Source organism: Salmo trutta, chromosome 9 (genome assembly GCF_901001165.1).
Source record: "Salmo trutta chromosome 9, fSalTru1.1, whole genome shotgun sequence".
NCBI classification, from domain to species: Eukaryota; Metazoa; Chordata; class Actinopteri; order Salmoniformes; family Salmonidae; genus Salmo; species Salmo trutta.
This window is the reverse complement of record NC_042965.1, coordinates 4,681,888-4,701,302: the sequence shown is the minus strand read 5'-3', so window position 1 is coordinate 4,701,302 and position 19,415 is coordinate 4,681,888.

Here is a 19,415-nt window from a genome sequence, read left to right as displayed (position 1 = left end):
CAGGTGTAATAATTTTGGAGCAGCTTAGTTAGGACATTGTTTTTACACCAGTAACGGTCACCTTTCTTACCATGGAGCTGTCCAAAATCAAGGCTGGCGAGAAGGACGAGGAAATCCGCCCAGTCCCACGCTTCACAAGATTCAGGCCTTCGACAGATGGAAAGGCCCCGTCTCGATCCAGAGCAGGGACGGAAGGTTGCCAATGTCGACTTCAAAATCGTAGTAGTAGGCACTGCGGCTGCAGACACAGGCAACCCCAGCGACGAAGGTGCAGGAAGATCAGGCTCCAGGACGGCGAAACTATTCGTTGTTAGTATCCCCTCCTGGCCTCTCGTTGCTGGGTAGACTGCTTTGCGGGAGGTCGCTGTCTTTGGCTTTGTGCTCCTTCGACTCTGCTATCAGATGGAAGAGCTCCGGGCAGCACAGGCCAGTCATATAATGACAAACTACAAAGCGGAGATGCATCCAACAAGGGCGAACACCGTCCAGCCGCCGGTGTAGAAAATGGAAACATTCCATTCTGCGTTTTCCCCTGTTTCTTATGTAGGCTGACAACCTGTGTGATCAAGGAAGCCACCTCAAGCCTATAATCCTTGCCGCATTGGAACTCTGAGTGATCCGGTTTGTCCCGAAACAAAGCGTAGTAGATACAGCTCCTACAGCGCTGGAACCGTTGATTTATTTCTCCAGACAAAGAGGGCTGCATTGCAAAAATCATCAGGTACCAACTTCGTTAGCTTGATGGCTAGCAGCTTAGCGTCTCTGTCAAGCAATTCTTCAACCTGTCTGTTAAGCGGGATTCCGGGACAAGAAATAGCGGTCCTAGCTCTTAAAGCTAACAGTGTCGCGGAATCTACGCAAAAACAAGTTCTGTATTCGTATTTAATGAACAGCGGTTTTGTTTTAATAAAAAAATCTCAAACTGAGTGTTTTCCAGCATACAATGTTCAGCTGCGCACTCTGATGGTGTACAGTGGTTGCTCAACCAAACGTTTTGAGATTATGCTGCGGGATTTAGAGGTAATTTGTGGTTTAGTGCGGTACCCTGCATCACTGCTTCATTTCTCCAGACCAGCTCAAGCGGGAGTTAGAGCACTGATTATGCTTTTGGGTCCCAAGGGGCTAATTTGTCTCTAACTGACAATGCATCAACCAAATAGAAACTGAAAATTGTGTGCGAACTGAATGATGAGGATGAAGAAGGTGAATGAATTTAGAACAATAGTGTAAGAATTGCTATTCCTCTGTCCTACACGCGCACAACCCGGAAAAATACTTATTTTGTTACTACTCGTCAGTATTACTTACTAAAACTGTTGTTACACTAAGGTTTTTATTCTAAGAGAAACAAAAAATTTCAATTATATTCCATGATATTCTTAAGCTATATGTGTTGACTGAATAAGCAAGTGATGTCTGCTGAATAATCAAGTTGGTGGCATAGTCATATAGCCTCGGCACCCTCATTCATGGCTTTGGATCAAAATAAATAAGTACCAACATTCTTTCTGTTAGTCTTTAATAAAGACATGTTTTGGTTATCCTGACTTGTACACCATGTATTATAGTCTCTAAAAGGAAAAATATTACCACCGTCTCTTGCGCATATCATTTTCCATATGGATCCATAACAAATTACTATGGCAATAAATATCATTGAATGATAGAAATATTGGAACAAAGTAGGCCAATGAAGATAAACAAATTGTATTTTACTGGAAAATACTCTTTCAAAATTAATGGAAGAGGCAAGTGGAAGGGGGAAAAGAGGTCAAGACAACGCTGCTTTGAGACAAGCATGGAGGCTGGTCTTGATAAATCAATGAGATTTTTTATTTTCACTGAATCTCCGTTTGGGTATTGGTTAGACTACAATTAGGGTGTGGAAATGTTAGGATTATTTTGCTCTTACTGCAGTACATTATGAGCCAGAAATGAGAGGATCACCAAAAATACATTTTGGTTTCACTGCATTTTCTTAAAAACAAAATGATGTATATAGCTTATCAATGTGTAGGCATACTGTGTAATAAAATTGATAATTGTGTACTAAAAACTTGAATGTGTTTTTGTAGAGTATACAACCATGCCGACAACCATCCGTGGAGATCAGTGGACAAGGGCTGGACAACGAGCCGCACCGAATAAACGCATGCATCCACACAATACCAACTGGGATGAATCCCAAGGCAAATGTGACTTCTTCATCAACATCTTTATGCTTTCGTTAATAAAATTATGCAAATACTCTCGCCAGCATTGACCCATGCCTGGGCCTGCAGGACGCAAATTTGTTTGTCAGACAAATCATTGGGTCGAAACTACAGAACACACATGGTTAATGTTCTGGAAAAAACACACACACGTTGATCAATTGCCTGTGAATCTAAAGCCACAGTTAATCTTGTGCCATTCTAAGGTAGGCTATATTTTACATAACATCTTATCAGGCCTACTTATTGCATCTGTTTTCTAGCAATAAAGTAAATGATCAAGTTTAATATTCATTAAGTCACAGCATAAATTAAACGTGAGCCTACACAAACATGGACTATATAATCAAATTAAATAAGCTAGTCAAAACCCTGCCATTATTCTTCTCCATAATTACTTTTATTCAAGATAAAATACAACCAGTTCTCACATTTTCCAACAGGAAAAACAGACTTGGTCAGAAACAGTAACTAATTGTACCTGACTGATTCTCAAGACCCAGCCAAACAAATGCAGAATAACATTCAATACACAAACTTAGGCTACAGGCTACATAAAATAACCTGGTAGGCCTACCCTGTAGCAAACAAAATTATTTGCATAGGCCATAACTGTTTAACTTGTTGCTTCAAAACAGGCTGAATTCAGTTCGGCATAAATGAGTAAAGCTTTGCCACAGACATTTTTTTTGTATGAATTAAATCAGGTAGGCCTACCCGTAGCTCAAAATTTTGAGCCAATTTTGTTACTGTATTAACTGCATTTCAAGGTTGTGTGTACATGCGCTTTGAATTCATGGCGACTATAAATACGGTTGGCTACGACTGTAACGGTCGTCGTATATACTGGACCAAGGCGCAGCGGGTTGAGTGCTCATTTTAACGTTTATTAGAGACACGTAAGAAACAAGAAAACGATCGAACGCACAGTATTGCAGGCTACACACACAGCAGTGCAAAAACAACTTCCCACAAAACTCATTACAAAAACACCCCTCTTTATAGGACCTTCAATCAGAGGCAACGAAGAACAGCTGCCTCCAATTGAAGGTCAAACCAATAACCCTAAACATAGAACTAGAAAGACTAGACCAGAACATAGAAATATACTAACATAGAACATAACCAACAACCCCGGAACACTAAACAAACACCCCTCTACATAAACACATAGCCCAACAAACCCCGAAACACTCTAAACAAATACCCCCTGCCACGTCCTGACCAAACTACAATAACAAATAACCCCTTATACTGGTCAGGACGTGACAACGACGCACACCCTGAGCATTCATCATGCCGATAGAGAAGGCCTGTATGAACAGACATTTCATTTAGCCGTTTCTCGCAATGATTTGTCCCATTTATAACGGAGTGGGTGGGAAATCCTGTTCCCTCCCTCAAACCCTAGGTTAGAGGCGCTACAAGCAACTCTGGGAGAGCTAGGACCAGATAGCAGCCTGCCAGCTAAGACAGGTTAACATTGACTTAATGTAAAAGTTTGGATTTTCACTGGCATATGAAGACTAACCCCCAAAACGATGGGCTCATGATACAACAGCTGGTTTTACATGTAAGCATTCACTAATAGGAAACCAAGTCAGTTAGGAGACTCAAGACTAGTATACACCCAGCAGAGTAATTTAAATGCAAGTTGACAACCGTGATATGTTAGCACTGACACCATTATCCCCAATTCTAGCAACATTCTCATGTACCAACCCCAAACACTCAGCTCTACAACCCAGTAAACAAACATCAACTTTTGATCAACTAGAACCCTGTCGTGTCTTTGGCTATGCCGGATTAAGTGATATGACATGCTAATTTATAAAATTATTTCTCTGTAATTGATATTACCTGATTAAGCTAATCATGTAAATGTAATTAACTAGAAAGTCGGGGCACCACAGAAGAACGTTTATAGAGCTGTTATCCTCTGAATAAACTCTTAAAATACTTAGTAATATTTTACATCGATAGCAGTCAATCTTAACCCGTATGTTGTTTCAGTCTCATCATGAAAGTTGCAATTCTTGGTTATCTGCACGAACCCAGTCTTTACTAAAATCATCCATACATCAATTGTCTTAAAATCATTTATTTACTACACTAAGTAATTAACAGAAAACATACAAACAGTAGTTATCGTCACCAATGATGGGTAGAGGAATGTGCCCTACTGGCTAACAAGCATGGCTGGTCTGTTAGACAATGGGTCATAAAACGGTAAGCTGAGAAGTTACACAGAGTTCATTAATATTAACAATTGCCAATTGAAGGCTCACTCATTCGGGAACCTTTGCAATCAATATATATTTACGCTCATGTGTCGTCGGGATTCTTGTTGGAGAGTTTTGTTCTGATGGAGAGTTTGTCAGCGTTCTCTCTCTCTCTCTCGGTTAGAATGGATCTGTCAGAGCGACATTCATGAATGTCGTCATAGAATGGATGTGGTTGGTCTTCGCGTTCGATGATATAATTTACTTAGCTGCAGACTAATAATTAATATCAAAGACTTGTTCTTATTCTGTCGATATCGATAGTCTAAAAGTTAACCACGTGGTATGGTTCACTTTCAGTAGAGTACTTGGCTGGTCAAACCTATGAGCCAACTCGCAATGGAGTGTAGGCCTGGTCTGTAGAAATGTAAATCAAGGGGTGTTTTATAGGGCCCAGAGAACAGGCTTGTCAAATGACGCCTGGTCCTGTATGTGTCCCTGGGGGCGTGCCTATGACTGAGCTAGACTTGGTTACAGAAATATAATTCTATCACATTAACATCAGTACATAGCATCTCAATGTATTACAAATAGCTTTATCCTTAATAATACATTGTATACAACCATGTGGATTCAGTCTCATCGCTGAGGCTATCATGTAGACCGTTTTAGGGTAATATGGCTATATTGTCTCTTCTGAGTATCACAAAATTGTACCAAGCGGATCAGTTCGTAGCTGGAGTCTTCATCAATCTTCCATATCTTCTCCAGAACACACATGTCGCTAGGTTCTCCAATTCTATGAGTTGGAAGAATTTCCTTTGTCTCTCTATGAAACATGTTGTAGTAGATTCTCCTCTTGGAATTTTTACAACCCTGGGTTGGGGGGAAGGTAGGTTGGGTGATGGTACAAAGGGGAGGGGGTCAACTGTCCTTCCTGTACCCAAAGAGGCCAACGTCATGACATACCCCCCCTGGTGGTTTGGATCTTGTTTATCCTGCAAGTTACAAATCAACATAAAATCATGACCACGTGATGTCCCATTGGTAGATCATCGTTGCAGTCCTCTCTGGTGGTTGAACTTGGTAGGCTCTCTGAAAGCGGAGCCGTCCACCACAAGGATGGGCAGTTGATGTCCGGTTGGTGGTCGCCGTTGCGGTCTCCTCTAGTGGTGTACCTTGGTAGGTTCCCTGGAAGCTGCAAAGTACCCCAGGGAGGGCTAGGGGATGTCCTGGTTGTTGATCGCCGTTGCGGTCCCCCCCTCTGGTGGTTTACCTTGGTAGTCTCTCTGACAGCGGCATGCTGCCCCAAGGATAGGTTGTGGGTGTCCGGATTTGGGGTCGCCGTTCCGGACCCGTCGTCCAGACTGGAAGATCTGGGCAGTAACTTAGGCAGATGTTAACAACGCACACACACACATGAAATATATATGATTACATTCATTCCCCAATGAGCGGCGTTGTGGCACTAAGGGATGGTTGTATGGGGACTTTGTTTATGGCTCTATCACTTCCTATGCATCAAAGGAACTGAACCGAAAAGGAATGAAAGCATAAACAAAACAAAAAAAATATATATAGTTCTCACACAAAAAAAAAAATCATCTAATTGGACTGTATTCTATATACGTCCAATGTTCTGGCAAAATGATTATCATGGCATTGTCTCTAATGCCATATCTAGGGTTTTTCCTACTTGGTGTGTTGCTTAGGCGCTATCCTAAGTTGATAACTATATGATAAGTCTACAGCTGTAATGCACTAGTTTTGGGCAGTCTACAGGGATGACCTATGGACTTCTGGGAAGAAAACTGGTGAGTGCTGTAGAGTCAAAGGCCTAGAAGTAAATGTTCAACTTTACTAAGGCTGGTATATTGCTTGGGCCCTTAAGTGGTCCTAGCATAAATCCTAATTGGATGTTCCGTTGTGCATGTGCGCTTATGCTTACACAAGCGCGCATGTCCAGGGAAGAAAACCAAGTATCCGGGCAGATTACAACTTGTTCAGAATGAGTCTGACGTAGTCAGGTAATTTTCAGGTCAATGCCTGGAGGTCAGTCAGAATTGGTGTCAAGGGAGTCTGTAGTAGTTTTCTACAAGTCACGGTGTCTTCCACTATTGTAGTGGCGTTAGGTATGAAGTCTATTTCATAGCTATGTTATCCACGGAGGAGCTAACCTCACGACGGAAGTACTCTTTAAGTATTGGACCAGTCATACGTGGTGTGATCATGGTTCATGACTTCTAATAATTTTCCTCCTGAATGGAGGGTCCTATTTATTAGTGACATGTGTGTTAACCATTGGAAGAGTGCACTGGAGATTCCCCTCCACGTGTTGCACTCTGAGTGACTCCTATGTCGCTGTTGTCAATGGTAATTTGATTGGTTAAATCTCTAACCTTCTTACTGATTGTAGCTGGACTGACTGTTGCTAGTATTGGTACTGGTACTCAAGGGGACCAGTTATCCTACCGATTTATTCTGAAATATTATCTACCGGAACACATGATTGGAGCATTTTACTAGTTGTATTGTAGTTGAACCTACACATGGCAAAGAATGATTATTGATGCCATTTGTTTTGGAGGTGGACAAGTCCACTGGACTTCCTTTACGACCAGTGTGGTACACCTCATTACTATCTTAGATGTGTTCTAAGATAATCCCCGTCTAGGGGTCTGTCTGCTCCTCACTGTTCTCATAGGAGAGTTTACAACTAGATTTGATTTATGCTCTGGCGGCCTCGTACGGTGTTGTCCGTAGTCTTGACCCCCCCACCGGCCTCGATGAGGCTCATCATGGGTCTAGGCTACTATTCCCCCCCTTTGTGCCTCGGGACCCCCCCACCAGCGGGTGGTGTTGGTGTCCGATGCGCAAACAAGAAGATCGGACCCTACGTACGAGTTTTCAGCGGCCGCGTTGTTATGAGAATGGCTGTAACCTTTCAACCAAATCTCCTGGTGTTTGTGCTTCAAAACGCTCAGTGGCTGTCGAGGCATGTCAGTCCCCACCGCGTCCGCGTGTGGCAACCTCTTCATTACCTGCGAACTGAGACGAGGATATCGGTCTGTGATATTGCAAAGTGTTTCACCAGTGGGAGTCATCGGGTCAGTTGCTGGACTGACGCCATTAGTGTCATTGTAAGGGGTGACAGTCCCCAACAAAGCGGAAGGTGTATGATCGGAAGCAGAGTATACTCTGCGCATCGATGTTTTTCTTGCTGGGACGGCCGCAGTGCTTGCGGAAGTGTCCAAAGGGCAAGAGAAGTTCATCTCAACTACCGTATTGCACGACTGCAAGGAGGAGGGAAGTTGCTCATTCACAGAGACAGCTGGCTCGAAATCATGAAAAGAATGGTCAATCAGGTTGGCTGATGGAATGTGTCGAGATATCGTAATATCTCCATGGATCGGATTTTGTACCAAGAGGTTTCTAAACGTCTTTTTCCCAAGGGGTGCTTTCGACAGATACTCCTCGTGAAGGACTGCGTTGCAGCTAGCGTTAGGGGAAGACAGTGTGGTCAGTGGAGAAGGCACTGTGGCCTGTGACCATACCTGGTTGGTTTTCCAATCCATCAATGGGAGTAACCGATCCATCAAGTCTGCTCTAAGTAGGAGGGTTACAGCTTCGAGGCTGGTAACATACACAGGGTGAACGAGCGATACGTAGTGTAGTTTCAGCATGACTCTCAATGTGAGAGGCGAGGTAGTCTGAGTGACCCCTCGAAGTTTAGTGTCGCATCGTTCCACTTTTAACCAACGTTTAGTTGGCTTCAAAGCCCTTTTGAGATCATCAAACAATGTTTGAGAGATGAGTGATATTGTCGCACCCGAATCAATTAGCGCATGACAAGCTAAGCAGTCCTCCAGGACTGTTTCCAGGTATGGCCGTTTAGATTCGTGGTTAGTGGACATATTCCCCACAAAGTGGAGTGGTCGTTCGCAACGACGTGATGTGCCATGTCTGTTCAAGATGGAAGCAGATTGACTTTTCCGATTTTGAGTGGGCTTGGCTTTAAAGAAGCGTTTGACCTTTATCTTCTCAACTTTTGTATCAGAGTCTATAGACAAAGCCCGGGGGCTTGTTTCTTGATCAAGCGGGCCCTGGATAGGGTCTTGAATGAGAGCGGGAGAAATTTGAACTTTAACGTCCTTGCTATGGGTGTTAATTCCTGCGGACCTGGTGTCCGGTAATTCCCCGTCTAGTCCTTGTGACTTATCTTTTACCCTTTTCTCAAATTGTTCTCGCTTAAGTTCTTCCCGTAGTGGGACTTCTGGAGAACATTGGTCTACGTTTTGATCGTCCTTCAACCCTTTGTTACCCTTGTGCTCTGACACTTTTTGTGGGTTGGGTGCAGGAACGCAGCGAACGGGTCGATTGTAGCGGTAGTCATGTTGATGGCTACGTACTTTACAGTTATTTCGACCGCGGAGGTTATTGGAATCATGGTTTCGTGGTAGAAACTGTTGTTGTGCGTCATCTCTCGACGCTCCAATACCTGATAATGCACCCTCTAACTGGAGTGAGTGCTCCTGGTTAAACTTCAAAACCGAGTGGTCAGGGCTCTTAGCGTTGTGAACTTTTGATGCCTCAAAAGCTGTGCTTGCAAGCTCTCTGAGTTGTAAGATAGGCAAGCCAACGTGGGCGGCAGGGCCCAAGTAGGTAATGAAGGTGGGATACATGTTCGACAGAAACATTTGTTTGAATGGTAAAAGCTCTTCCATTCCTGTTTCTGTGAGTAGGCCAAAGTAAGCTGAACGAAGCCTATGATAGTAAGCCTGTGGGTGTTCGTTCCGAGCTTGTTTGACGGTGTTAGCCAGTGAGCTATCGTGTTTGCGAGTTGCAGAACCACTGAATTCTAATTTCAAAGCTGTGGCAAGTTTAGTGTAGTCATTTAGCACGTGTTGCTGTTGTAGACGAATGAACCTTGTCACGTGTCTATTTGACGTTCGCTTCAACAGGTAAACCCTGTCAGAACCCGTAGCGTTCGGGTAGCCATCCAACGCGTCCTCTATGTCAGCTAGGAATGTCTCAGTATCGTTTGGCTGACCTGGAATGGGGTCAAAGGTGGGGAAATTCTTGACGAGTTTGTCAAGGTATTCCGCGCCAAGCGGGCGGAGAGGGTTGGCTTCATCCTGTGGAGAGATTGGGGCCGAAAGGCCAAGAGAGGAAGCCAAGCCTTGTTGTTGTTGGCCAAGAGGCGCCAGATTACTCAGTGCCGAAGGGCAAAGAGGAGAAGACTGAGGGACACATGAGGGAGGCAAGGTCTGAAACCTATTGTCTTCACTCCTGTGAGTACAGGGCTCCGGTTGCTTGGATGGGAAGTCGCGCTGTAGAGCGTGACCATTCTGGATTTCCTCCAGATGGTACCTAAGGGTGGAATTCTGCTGCATTGCAGAGTCCACTTGACCGCTTAGATTACTGATTTTGGACACGTGAGTGTCACACCTGCTCCTTTCGGTCTCAAACTTATCTGTCATGGTTTGCAGATAGAGGTCTTGAGTACGGAGCGAGAGATTCAGTGATGAGATTTCCTCTGCTTGCTTAGAAATCAATATTTCCAACCTCATCACCTGAGTTCTCTCATCATTCATTTGGTCAGCGACTTCAATAAGTTCTGCTGATTTATCATCCAACTTTGTCATTGTGTTCATTAACTGATCGTCTTTGGTCTGCAGCGCTTTGAGGAGCACCGTGTTATTTTGAGTAACATTCAACAAAACAGCATGCATGTTGTCAAGTTGAGCGCTCCTGTTTGTAGATAACTCTTCAGATTTATCTAGTTTGGCGTGGACATCATCGTATTTAGTTTTGGCTAAATCGAGTTGTTCCTGTAGCCTATGATTTTGTTCCTGTAGAAAACGATTTTGTTGAAGAGCTTGTGCTTGTTCATCGTCATACGTTTTTGCAATTACATTTAATTGTTCAGTTTTCGAACGCAGTTCCATAGCTAGCAGAATTTTTCCCTTGTCTGCCTTGGTCATTGGTTTCCCGGTTCTCTCCCCCTGTCCCTTTATGTCTACCATTACCTGCTCGTGCTTCAGCTGTGCACTGCAGTATTGGACAGATGGCAATCTCGGATGGCAAGACATCAGAGCTAGACTGGAGAGAACCTTTACGAGGCCTGCGCCCGATGGTTGATTTTGGAAAACATTGTTGTCTGCTTTTCCACTAATGGCATAATTAGGGTTGTTATCGCTGCTGAGGTCAGAGATCAATCCATTTACGGGTGGAGGTTCACTAATTAGCGGGCGAGTGGGGACCACCCCCTCTGATAGCTTGCACATTATTAGAACATTTGAAAGGAAAAATGTTTTTCCTAATTTTCCAAAATTTGGTTTTGGAACGTGGGGAGCTGCAAAGACGATTTTAATCTATTTATAGACGTTAATGAACCATCAGTACTGTACAGTACTGTGGAAGTTGGGCGTGAATGAATTTGCAAAAGCAAATTGAATTAATCAATGCCAATGATTAGTCCTACCTGGGTAGGCTGTCTGGGTATTAAACTTGAATTACCTGAGAGTTTGCTTCATCCAGGTTAATATGCAAAGTTTAAGTTGTCTCATTTAATTGGAAGAACCTAGAAAGGTATGTTCGACAATTTAACTTATTAAATTGAATGAGACGATTGGTTCCTACAATCTCCATTGATTGGATATCATAAGTGTAAACCGTAGGTCAAATGTTGGGACCCTTCACCACTAGGGTACGCTCCTACCTGGGCTGAGCGTCAGTAAAGGGGTTTTACTGACTGTGCCTTGCTAAAGCAGATTTTACTGATTAATCTATTTATGATATATCAAACCTGTATAGGCTATCTGGGAATTAACTTTGAATTACCTGAGAGGTTGCTTCATCAAGGTTAATATGCAAAGTTTAAGTTGTCTCATTCAGTTGGAAGAACCTAGAAAGGTATGTTCGACAATTTAACTAAATAAATTGAATGAGGCAATGATACCCAAGCAATTCAGATTGCGGAGTTATCATAACAGTAATGTAGTTTAAATGTTTAGAGTACATTCACCACTATACTTTCCCTTAAGGCCGAAGCCACATGGGATTCACTCCCGTCAGTAATGGGTTTTACTGAATGTGCCTTGCTAAAGCAGATTTTACTGATTAATCTATTTATGATATATCAAACCTGTATGGGCTATCTGGGAATTAACTTTGAATTACCTGAGAGGTTGCTTCATCAAGGTTAATATGCAAAGTTTAAGTTGTCTCATTTAGTTGGAAGAACCTAGAAAGGTATGTTCGACAATTTAACTAAATAAATTGAATGAGGCAATGATACCCAAGCAATTCAGATTGCGGAGTTATCATAACAGTAATGTGGTTTAAATGTTTAGGGTACATTCGCCACTATACTTTCCCTTAAGGCCGAAGCCACATGGGATTCACTCCCGTCAGTAATGGGTTTTACTGAATGTGCCTTGCTAAAGCAGATTTTACTGATTAATCTATTTATGATATCTCAAACCTGTATAGGCTATCTGGGAATTAACTTTAAATTAACCTGAGAGCCTTGCTTCATCTAAGTTAAGTTTGGAAAAAGTTAATAATGTCTCATTATGGACGCCCAATCAATTTTGGATATTTTTTAAAAAGATCCACTTGAAAAGGTAAATCTGGCAATTTCACTTGTTAGTTAAATTGAATGTGACGTCATATCCCGTGCTCCACGTTTGAATTTCCCCTAGAGATGTGCTGGCAATTCTTCACCACCAGGGTGCAGAATGATGAAATTTAAACGGAAGTACAAAGGTCGGACTTCCGTCGCGCTACGGAGGAATTTTAAACGTGGTACGGAGAGAGGAAATGTTCCCTCTCTGTTAGCTTGCCCGTAATGCTAAGCTATTGCTACTTGGTTCAGAAGTATCCTTCCAAGCACCAAAATAGGATCCTTTCACTTATGGAAAGGGTGGGTTTTCTAGTGACGTCTCACCTTAACCCCATTCAGCATATTCTGCTAGCGTTTCTGCTGACCGGAGCGACACGGTACTAAAATACAGATACGCATACGGTCTGCCCACACTGTCCTAGTGCGGTAGGCAAATTATTCGGCTCGGTTACCGGACAGTTAACTTCTAAATTCTAACCTTACTCTAGAAGTTAATATTTACCGACAGAAATAGTACCGTTTGGCCTAACGGACTAAAACTGGAATTTATTCCTCACTGCTATCGATATAAGACCGGGGCTATTTTAAATAGCTTCTCTCAATGGAAAATGCACAATCACTTTGTTTAGATAGCAGGCTGTTTGTACAATTCTGTTTGCACAATTGATATATAGAATTTCACAGCAAAGTCCAATTCTATCTTAGATTCCTCGCACGGGGGCTCCATAAATGTCGTGTCTTTGGCTATGCCGGATTAAGTGATATGACATGCTAATTTATAAAATTATTTCTCTGTAATTGATATTACCTGATTAAGCTAATCATGTAAATGTAATTAACTAGAAAGTCAGGGCACCACAGAAGAACGTTTATAGAGCTGTTATCCTCTGAATAAACTCTTAAAATACTTAGTAATATTTTACATCGATAGCAGTCAATCTTAACCCGTATGTTGTTTCAGTCTCATCATGAAAGTTGTAATTCTTGGTTATCTGCACGAACCCAGTCTTTACTAAAATCATCCATACATCAATTGTCTTAAAATCATTTATTTACTACACTAAGTAATTAACAGAAAACATACAAACAGTAATTATCGTCACCAATGATGGGTAGAGGAATGTGCCCTACTGGCTAACAAGCATGGCTGGTCTGTTAGACAATGGGTCATAAAACGGTAAGCTGAGAAGTTACACAGAGTTCATTAATATTAACAATTGCCAATTGAAGGCTCACTCATTCGGGAACCTTTGCAATCAATATATATTTACGCTCATGTGTCGTCGGGATTCTTGTTGGAGAGTTTTGTTCTGATGGAGAGTTTGTCAGCGTTCTCTCTCTCTCTCTCGGTTAGAATGGATCTGTCAGAGCGACATTCATGAATGTCGTCATAGAATGGATGTGGTTGGTCTTCGCGTTCGATGATATAATTTACTTAGCTGCAGACTAATAATTAATATCAAAGACTTGTTCTTATTCTGTCGATATCGATAGTCTAAAAGTTAACCACGTGGTATGGTTCACTTTCAGTAGAGTACTTGGCTGGTCAAACCTATGAGCCAACTCGCAATGGAGTGTAGGCCTGGTCTGTAGAAATGTAAATCAGGGGGTGTTTTATAGGGCCCAGAGAACAGGCTTGTCAAATGACGCCTGGTCCTGTATGTGTCCCTGGGGGCGTGCCTATGACTGAGCTAGACTTGGTTACAGAAATATAATTCTATCACATTAACATCAGTACATAGCATCTCAATGTATTACAAATAGCTTTATCCTTAATAATACATTGTATACAACCATGTGGATTCAGTCTCATCGCTGAGGCTATCATGTAGACCGTTTTAGGGTAATATGGCTATATTGTCTCTTCTGAGTATCACAAAATTGTACCAAGCGGATCAGTTCGTAGCTGGAGTCTTCATCAATCTTCCATATCTTCTCCAGAACACACATGTCGCTAGGTTCTCCAATTCTATGAGTTGGAAGAATTTCCTTTGTCTCTCTATGAAACATGTTGTAGTAGATTCTCCTCTTGGAATTTTTACAACCCTGGGTTGGGGGGAAGGTAGGTTGGGTGATGGTACAAAGGGGAGGGGGTCAACTGTCCTTCCTGTACCCAAAGAGGCCAACGTCATGACAACCCATTGCACATAATTTGATGCTAAAACAAGTAGGATGCTACTAGCATAAATTGACCTTCACTGAGCAAACGTAGCTTGAATCAAATGGTCATTTAAACACCTTGACCCCTTTGTCTAAACTGGTTAAAGTAAACTCAGCAAAAAAAGAAACGGCCTCTCACTGTCAATGCGTTTCTTTTCAGCAAACTTAACATGTGTAAATATTTGTATGAACATAAGATTCAACAACTGAGACATAAAATGAACAAGTTCCACAGACATGTGACTAACAGAAATGGAATAACGTGTCCCTGAACAAAGGAGGGGGGAGGGGGTCAAAATCAAAGTATCAGTCAGTTTCTGGTGTGGCCACCAGCTGCATTAAGTACTGCAGTGCATCTCTTCCTCATGGACTGCACCAGATTTGCCAGTTATTGCTGTGAGATGTTACCCCACTCTTCCACCAAGGCACCTGCAAGTTCCTGGACATTTCTGGGGGGAATGGCCCTAGCCCTCACCCTCCGATCCAACAGGTCCCAGACGTGCTCAATGGGATTGAGATCCGGGCTCTTTGCTGGCCATGGCAGAATACTGACATTCTTGTCTTGCAGGAAATCATGCACAGAACGAGCAGTATGGCTGGTGGCATTGTCATGCTGGAGGGTCATGTCAGGATGAGCCTGCAGGAAGGGTACCACATGCAGGAGGAGGATGCCTTCCCTGTAACGCACAACATTGAGATTGCCTGCAATGACAAGCTCAGTCCGATGATGCTGTGACACACCGCCCCACACCAAAAAAGTGGTCAGATGAAGGAGATGCTGAGCTACAGGACTGTTTTGCTAGCAGACTAGATTCTTCCGATGGCATTGAGGAGTACACCACATCATACGTACATACCCCAACCAGAAGTCATGGATTACAGGCAACATCCGCACTGAGCTAAAGGGTAGAGCTGCCGCTTACAAGGAGTAGGACTCTAACCCGGAAGCTTATAAGAAATCCCGCTATGCCCTCCAACGAACCATCAAACAGCCAAAGCATCAATATAGGACTAAGATCGAATCACGGCAAGTGGTACCGGAGTGCCAAGTCTTGGTTCAAAAGGCTCCTTATAACAGCTTCTACCCCCAAGCCATAAGACCGCTGAACAATTAATCAAATGGCCACCTGGACTATTTACATTGACCCCCCCCATTTGTTTTTACACTACTGCTACTCACTGTTTATTATCTATGCATAGTTACTTTACCCCTACCTACATGTACAAATTACCTCGACTACTCTTTACCCCCACACATTGACTCGGTACCGGTACCCCCTGTACACGTTATTTTTATTGTTTTTTATTACATTTTTCACTTTAGTTTATTTGGTAAATATTTTCTTAACTCCATTTCTTGAACTGCATTGTTGGTTAAGGGCTTGTAAGTAAGCATTTCACGGTAAGGTCTACACCTGTTGTATTCGTCGCATGTGCCAAATACAATTTGATTTGATTTGATTTCAAATTGAAGCGCAGCAAGACAATGATCCAAACTACACAATCAAATCTACATGAAAATGGCTAATACAAGTTATGGAATGGCCCAGTCAAAATCCAGACCTAATCCCAATTGAGATGTTGTTGCAGGACTTGAAATGAGCAGTTCAAGCTTGAAAATCCACACTGAGCTAAAGCAGTTCTGCATGGAAAAGTGGGCCAAAGTTCCTTCACAGCGACATGAGAGACTGATCAACAACAAAGGGGGCATGCACCAAGTACAACAGGTGTAGACCTTACTGTGAAATGCTGACTTACAAGCCCTTAACCAACAATACAGTTAAAAAAATTTGAGTTAAGAAAATATTTACTAAATACACTAAAGTTGAAAAAAAGTAACACGATAAAATTGTCACACCCTGATCTGCGTCACCTGTCTTTGTGATTGATTCCTCCCCCTTCCAGGTCTCGCCCATCTTCCCCATTATCCCCTGTGTATTTATACCTGTGTTCTCTGTTTGTCTGTTGCCAGTTCATTTTGTTCATTCATACCTACCAGCGTTTTTACCCTTGTTTCTGTCTTGTCTATAGTGCCTGTTTTCAAGTTTTCCCGGTTTTGACCTTTCTGCCTGCCCTTACCCTGACCTGCCTACTGCCCCATACCTTTGCCCTGCTACTCTGGATTACCAACCTCTGCCTGACCTGACTCTGAGCCTGCCTGTCGTCCTGTACCTTGGACTGCCCGTGTTCGAATGAATAAACTTTTGTTACTTCGACATTGTCTGCACCTGGGTCTTAGCTTCAAACGTGTTAAAAAATAACAATAACATTAAATAAATTAAATAAGTACAGTACCAGTAAAAGGTCTGGACTCCTACTTATTCTAGGGTTTTTCTTTGTAAAATAATAGTAAAGACATCAAAACTATGAAATAACACATGGAATCATGTAGTAACCAAAAAAGTGTTAAACAAATACAAATATATTTTATATTTGAGATTCTTCAAAGTAGCCACCCGTTGCCTTGATGACAGCTTTGCACATTCTTGGCATTCTCTAAACCAGCTTCATGAGGAATGCTTTTCCAACAGTCTTGAAGGAGTTCCCACATATGCTGAGCACTTGTTGGCTGCTTTACCTTCACTCTGCGGTCCAACTCATCCCAAACCTTCTCATTTGGGTTGAGCTCGGGTGATTGAAGAGGCCAGGTCATCTGATGCAGCACTCCATCACTCTCCTTCTTGGTCAAATAGCCCTTACGCAGCCTGGATGTGTATTTTTGGTCATTGTATTGTTGAAAAACAAATGATAGTCCCACTAAGCGCAAACCAGATGGGATGCTGTATTGCTGTAGAATGCTGTGGTAGCCATGCTGGTTAAGTGTGCCATGAATTCTAAATAAATCACTGACAGTATCTCCCACAAAGCACCACCAAATACTTCTTTCCCTCATTAAAATGCAAATCATTTTATAACATTTTTGACATGCGTTTTTCTGGATTTTTTTGTTGTTATTCTGTCTCTCACTGTTCAAATAAACCTACCATTAAAATTATAGACTGATCATTTCTTTGTCAGTGGGCAAACGTACAAAATCAGCAGGGGATCAAATACTTTTTTCCCTCACTGTATGTGTTATTTAATGGTTTGATGTCTTCACTATTATTCTACAATGTTGAAAATAGTACATCTAAAGAAAACCCCTTAATTGAGTAGGTGTGTCCAAACTTTTGACTGGTACTGTCTGTCATTGTTGCGTCATTTGTTCACTCAGGTTCCCTTTATCTAATATTAGGTTTTGGTTGAAGACCTTGGAATATTCAGTATTAAAAATATGCAAAATTAGAGATTTGACAGGGGGCAAATACTTTTGCACAGCACTGTACATCCTGAAATGCAAGATACACAGCAGTGAAATGTCACGTCCTGGCCAGTATATAAGGTTAATTGTTTTGGAGTTTGGTCAGGGCGTGACAGAGGGTATTTGTTTTATGTGGTTCAGGGTGGTGTGTTTGTTTAAGGGTGTTTGTTTTAGTAATTCCGGGTGTTGGTTTATGTTTAGGTATTTCTATGTGGAGTCTAGTATGTCTGTTTCTATGTCTGGTGAATTGGTGTTGGGACTCTCAGTTGAAGGCAGGTGTTTTCTATCTGCCTTTGATTGAGAGTCTCATAAATGAGGGTGTGTTTGTGTTTGTGTTTTGTGGGTGATTGTTCTGTGTTCAGCCCTAGGCTTTACCAGACTGTTTGTTGTTCGTTCATTTGTGTGTTTGTGTTTTGTGGGTGATTGTTCTGTGTTCAGCCCTAGGCTTTGCCAGACTGTTTGTTGTTCGTTCATTTGCGTGTTTTGTTGTTTTGGAGTGTCCGTTTGAAAGGTAATAAATCTAAAAATGAGTATACACGTACCTGCTGCATTTTGATCCTCATTCACCAACGACAGCCGTGACAGAATCACCCACCTCTCAAGGACCAAGCAGCAGAGGAAGGAGCAGACGGTTTTCGAAGAGGACAAACGAGAGAGATGGACTTGGGAGGAGATCTTGGAGGGAGAAGGCTCCTACACTTGGGAGGAAATCCAAGAAGGGAAAGATCGCCTTCCTTGGAAACAGGTGGTACGCGAGAGAGAGGAAAGGAGTAAGGCGGGTATGGACCGGGAACGTTTCCGAGGGACAAGACTGGCGTTGAAGCACGAGAGGCACCCCCAAGAAAATTTTGGGGGGGGGCACACGGGTAGTTTGGCTAGGCCTAGGAAGAGCCGGAGGCCAGCTACCCGTGGTTATATGGAGGAGCGTATAAGGTGGGGAGCGCCATGTTTCGCTGAGAAGCGCAATATCTCACCCATACGCACGCACAGTCCGGTGCGAGTTATTCCAGCCCCTCGCAGGTGCCGTGCTAGAGCGGGCATCCAGCCTGGTAGGAGGATGCCTGCGCAGCGCATCTGGTCGCCGGTACGCCTCCGAGGACCAGGCTACCCAACTCCCGCTCTACGCACGGCTACCATCAAGCCCCTGCACAGCCCAGTCTGCCCTGTACGAGCACTCCGCTCGTGCAGGGCTACTAGTTCCATCGAGCCAAGGCGGGTTGTGCAGGAGGTAAGATCTAGACCGGCTGTGCGCCTCCATAGCCCTGGGTTTCCAGCTCCTGTCTCTCGTGCGGACCCGGAAGTGCGTCCACCCAGTCCGACTCGTCCTGTTCCCGCTCCCCGCACTAAACGGCAAGTGCGTAAACCCAGCCTCGCCAGTCTACAGTCGTCGGAGCTGCCCGCCAGTCAACAGTCGTCGGAGCTGCCCGCCAGTCAACAGTCGTCGGAGCTGCCCGCCAGTCAACAGTCGTCGGAGCTGCCCGCCAGTCAACAGTCGTCGGAGCTGCCCGTCAGTCAACAGTCGTCGGAGCTGCCCGTCAGTCAACAGTCGTCGGAGCTGCCCGTCAGTCAACAGTCGCCGGAGTGGTCAGACTGCGCTGAACTGCCGGAGTGGTCAGACTGCGCTGAACTGCCGGAGTGGCCAGACTGCGCTGAACTGCCGGAGTGGCCAGACTGCGCTGAACTGCCGGAGTGGCCAGACTGCGCTGAACTGCCGGAGTGGCCAGACTGCGCTGAACTGCCGGAGTGGCCAGACTGCGCTGAACTGCCGGAGTGGCCAGACTGCGCTGAACTGCCGGAGTGGCCAGACTGCGCTGAACTGCCGGAGTGGCCAGACTGCCCTGAACTGCCGGAGTGGCCAGTCTGCCCTGAACTGCCGGAGTGGCCAGTCTGCC